The 5,377-nt window shown below is 35.7% G+C and overlaps 1 pseudogene across 1 annotated transcript; it reads left to right on the forward strand.

Annotated features, from left to right (window-relative positions):
- The first annotated feature begins 1,483 nt into the window (after positions 1-1,483).
- On the forward strand, positions 1,484-4,671 carry LOC143549729 (UDP-arabinose 4-epimerase 1-like; annotated as a pseudogene). Its single transcript, XR_013138184.1, has 9 exons — positions 1,484-1,561; positions 1,668-1,792; positions 2,560-2,672; positions 2,755-2,955; positions 3,153-3,294; positions 3,382-3,475; positions 3,568-3,698; positions 3,768-3,911; positions 4,298-4,671. The product of XR_013138184.1 is annotated as a UDP-arabinose 4-epimerase 1-like (transcript).
- The last annotated feature ends 706 nt before the right edge of the window (positions 4,672-5,377 follow it).

The raw sequence follows: 5,377 nt of genomic DNA on the forward strand, positions 1-5,377 counted from the left end.
ATCATGATGGATGACCTGGATGTCCCGGGTTCGAATGCTGATTCCGACCGGATTTTACCGGAGCATAAAAACATGTCGTGCCTTCGGGCGAGGTGAGCCAACTGGGTTTTACCGGGAATGCCAAGCCAAACTCGGATGTCAGCGTGGATTCCGATCATGTTAACATAGTTGGCCTGAGTGGGGTGATGGGGCGTGACATGTTCGCGCAGTGAGATAACTTAAACCATTCGAAAATAAAAGTTATATTATTATTATTATTATTATTATTATGAGTTGTGAGAAGACATTCTTCTTTTCCTTCCAGTTTGACTTATTATAAACAACATGGCAGATGGGCAGATGGCAGCATCACCGGAGATTCCTATTCCCACACTTTCTAAAACCTAAACAAACACTTTCTTTCATCTTCTCTCTCTCTTCATTCATACATTCTGTCTTCTTTACGTCAATTCTTCTTCTTCAAACCCTTTACTTCATTCAGCAATTAACATTACACCTTTTCGGATTTCACAATCAATCACATGCCCATTTCATTTCCTTATAAATATATTATTATCATCATCATGCTTTCTTTCACATTGTAACCAAATTGGCTGCGAGCTACTTGAGATTGGATCGATAATACTAATCGAAACTAGCCCAAGTTATTGAGCCTTGTATGGGAAGATCGTTTAGGCTTGCTGAGTCTTAACGAGCCTGGTGTGTTTTTAGGTTTTAACTACTTAACGAGCTCAAGCCAATCTTTCGCTCATGTAAAGTGCTTCACACGAGCTCGGGCAGAGCTTAAGCTTGTTAAGGCTTTTCTCAAAATATATAAAAATGATTAAAAATGTATACAAGTTAATTAATAAATAATAAATGAGCCGAGCTGAGCCTTGCTCGAGCTTTAGAAAAAGTGTTCGCAATGAGCCGAGCGCCCAAGTTCGAGCTCTTAGAATTCGATTATGATTTCGTTTATTGCATGTTTGTGGTTTGATTAGTAATTCGTTAGATCTAGGGTTGCAAATGAGCCGAGCCGCTCGAAATGAGCCCATGCTCAATAAAAGCTAGTTTAGTTATTGAGCCTAATCTCTAGCATTGTATGGGAAGATCGTTTAGGCTTGTCACACCTTAACAGACCTAGTGTATATATAAGTTTTAACTCTTTTGGACTTCTACGTTTTAATTTCACACTGCTGCACCAAGCTTTATTCGTTTAAGGTACTATACACGAGCTCGAGTCAAGCTTAGGCCTGTGATGGTTTTATGAAAATGCACAAAAATAATTAAAAGTGTTTACGAATTAATTAATAAATAATAAACAAGCCGATCCGTGCCTAGCTCGAGCTTGAAAAAATGACTGACGAGCCGGGGTCGACTCGACTCGTTTACACCCTTAGTTAGATTTTAGAATTTGATTATCATTTTCTCTTTTTGATTGAACTTTTTTTATTCGAATTATCCAGCAATCAGTCTGATTTTGAGTTTATGATTTGAATTTGATGCAGAAGTTTAATCAACACTAGTTAAATGAACAAGCCAAGAAGTCAGCCAAGGCCTCCCAGGTCTTACGCTTTAGGAGGTATGGTTAGAAATTTGTTTACTAATTTTATTATTATTATGTGATCTTTTCATAAACTTGATGATTTGACTGTCTTTTAATTTAATTTTGGTTTTTGTGATTGAAGGTGTTGATCATGCAGAGCCGATTAAGAAAAAAGGGTTTGTAAAAAAGATTGTTTTCGCTTTAGGGCTTACCGCGCTATGCATTTTTGTGCTCAAACAATCTCCTACTTTCAAGACTCCTAGCCCAGTAAGTAAATCAACAAACCATTAAGTTGCTTTAAAATTGTTCTTAATTTCCAATCTTGTCACATTTTGAAGATTTAAATCCATTTTAATTGATGTGTTTAGTAGAAAACTTGCTTGAATGGTTGAATTAGTCTATATATTTCTTTGTTATGGAGTTTAATTGTTTAATAATGGAGTGATTAGTTGTTTTTGTGTTCATATTACCCTTTTGTACTTCACATATAAGTTTTGCATCATAAGGTTGGTCACAGGGTTAGTTTGGGTCAAAACTGGTCCTTTTGAAAAAGTATTAATTTGGTTTGGGTCAGAAAGGGTCGTTTTAGAAAAAAAAAAGTATTTAAAATGGGTTCACCTACTATATTTGTTTTTATGGCGGCTAATGGCAGCAACGGGGGCGGTGGTGGTCGTGTTGGCAGCTACCTGAAGGTGTCGGTGGGTGGTGTTGGCTTATTTGGACCCGTTCTAAGTTAGCAGGTTTCATAGGAGTGAACCTTTTTGACCCAAATCAACCCATCTAACAAAAACCTTTTTTTTACACAAATCAACTCATCTAACACTTAAAAGTTTACCCAAATCAACCCATTTAACACAAAAATTATCCAAGTCAACCTACTTCTTGATGAATGGGTCATTATTGCCAGCTGTGTATTCGCATACACAGCTAAAGTTCAATAACTAATTCGGAAAGTCAATGGTAATTTATAAAGATTGAATATTTGAAGTCAATTTTCATCATTTTTTGATATATTTACATGTTTCTTGTTGAAGTTCTCTAGGTCCGAAGCAGGGGTTACTCATGTTTTAGTAACCGGAGGGGCCGGTTATATTGGTTCCCATGCTACACTGCGCCTTCTCAAGACAATTATCGTGTAACTATAGTGGTATATCTCTATGTTTTACTTTATTAATCTTTCATTAATATTCAACTACAATACAAACTAAATTTGTTTACTTATATTATAGGATAATCTTTCTCGTGGAAACATAGGTGCTGTCAAAGTTCTTCAAGACCTGTTCCCTGAGCCCGGGAGACTTCAGTTCATCTATGCTGATTTAGGAGACGCAAAAGCCGTAAACAAAATATTTTCTGAAAATGCATTTGACGCGGTTATACATTTTGCAGCGGTTGCATATGTTGGAGAGAGTAACCCTTGATCCCTTAAAGTAAGTAGCCTTTTTATATTATCATTTTCTTAATAAATATACTTTTAACTTCCCAGAAGTATAATAACTAGTAATAATAATAATAACAATAATAATAAATTATTATTATTATTATTAATAGTATAATATAATTCAAGATTTGGACCAAACCACAAGGACCATCCGTGTAATTCATTCTTATTTTTACAAATATGCAGGTATTATCACAATATTACATCGAATACCCTTGTGGTATTGGAGGCAATGGCAGCACATAATGTGAATACTCTGATATATTCAAGCACATGTGCTACGTATGGAGAGCCCGAGAAGATGCCGATTACCGAAGAAACTCCTCAGGTACCAGGGGCATATATGTAACTTCACTTTTTTAGTCTAATATATTGTTGCCTTGCTTATATTCTAGTTTTCGTGTTGTGTATATAGATCCCGATTAATCCATATGGGAAAGCCAAAAAATGTCTGAAGATATTATTCTGGATTTCCATAAGAACTCGGACATGGCCGTCATGATTTTAAGGTTTGAACATTTGACTTGTCACATAATTATTTAAATATGATTTGGTTATATTTGTATATCAGATGTTTAAAATGTTCTTTAATAAATACCAGATACTTCAATGTGATTGGCTCAGACCCGGATGGAAGATTAGGTGAAGCACCAAGACCCGAATTGCTGTGAACACGGAAGAATATCGGGTGCGTGCTTCGATGCAGCCCGCGGGATTACTAACGGGCTTAAGGTAATACGCCTTCTGATAATTACTTATACTTGAAAATAGATTTTTTCTGATGTTGATTATGTGATTTAGTTACGCGGAACCGACTATAAAACCCCGGATGGAACTTGCATACGGGACTATATTGATGTGACTGATTTAGTTGATGCTCATGTAAAAGCACTTGAGAATGCAAAACCCGGCATGTTGGAATTTATAATGTTGGTACAGGAAAAGGTATTTATTTTAAACTGATATTAGAGGTGTCAATTTGGGCGGGTCAGGGGGCAGGTAAGTGGTCAAGATGGGTTCGGGTCAAAACTGGTAATTGTTTTGTAGACGGTCGATAGGCACAATATGATTAGTAAATACAGAATTTCCCCTTATATCATATTTAAAATTAATATCAAATATAATAATAAAAATACTTAAATTTTCACAATCACCCAATTTGTAAAATAAAATTTATGAAATGACCATTTTACCCTTCTTGTTCTCCGAACTCATATATTCAAATGCAATGGATCAAAACCGACACTTACTGTAAGTCCCATGTAAAATGTAAACCTGGTTACATTAAGCATGTCATTTTGTTAATAATATTTTTATGTTGGTTTGAGCAGGTAGATCAGTGAAAGAATTTGTGGAAGCTTGTAAGAAGGCTACAGGGGAGGCAATTAAAGTAGAGTATCTGCCACGTAGACCCGGTGACTATGCTGAGGTGTACAGTGACCCGTCAAAAATACTACGAGAACTCAAGTGGTCCGCAAAGTATACTGATCTGGAAAAGAGTTTGCAGGTTGCATGGAAATGGCAGAAGTCACACCGTGACGGCTATGGCCACACAAAAGCATCGTTTTAACTTCTAAAGCGAATTTGGCAGACGGTTGATCACTCGATTGAAGGTGATGAAAGATTGAAGATTTACTTGATTTTGAACTTGTTTCAATATTAGGGGGATTATTATAAAAATAGAGGTTGCTGAGGTTTAGATTTTTTTTTTTTTTTTTTTTTTTTTCATATTGTTATTTGTTACATGGGTGTGGAGTTGTACCCATACATACATTACATGTATCAGGAAACTGAATAGATCTCAGAAATAATGCCTTGTCAGGTGTAGTGTAATTGGAAGTACGGATTTATGATTTAGAGAGTCCTTTGGTTCACAGAGTTCGTTAAATTTTCAGAAGAATTGGAATCGACAACAAAGAGAACCGAAAGTGAGATTTTTAATCAAAGCAAACCCCCCCCCCCCCCCCAAAAAAAAAAAAAAAAAAAAATCTTCCGTTGCGCCACTAGTCAATCTGGTTGCATTGTTCAACTGGGAAATCTCTTATATTTATTCATGTCAAAAGCATTAATCATAACCTACATATACTTAAAAGCTGTGTAACTTGAAGACAACCCGTTTACCGTGTTATGTAAATATGGCAAACGAGTTGTGGGTATTAATTAAGTTGTAAACAGGTTAACTGAGGTTAATTGGGTCTGTGTTGCAAAAAGATGAGCTACACGGGTTAGCGTGTCAACATGTTTAACTAAACGAGTTAAATAGTCCAACTAAAACATGCTATGGCCCAATTAATCATAATATAATTATAGATTCTTGTATAAGATGCACTAAATCTTGATCACACATGCTATGGCTTAGTTAATCATAATAAGAGTTGTAAGATGATTGCCAATTCCTAATTTTACACCAT

This window comes from Bidens hawaiensis, unplaced genomic scaffold (assembly GCF_021521415.1).
Source record: "Bidens hawaiensis isolate Kalapana, Puna unplaced genomic scaffold, B.hawaiensis_p1.1 tig00015764_1, whole genome shotgun sequence".
Taxonomy (NCBI): Eukaryota; Viridiplantae; Streptophyta; class Magnoliopsida; order Asterales; family Asteraceae; genus Bidens; species Bidens hawaiensis.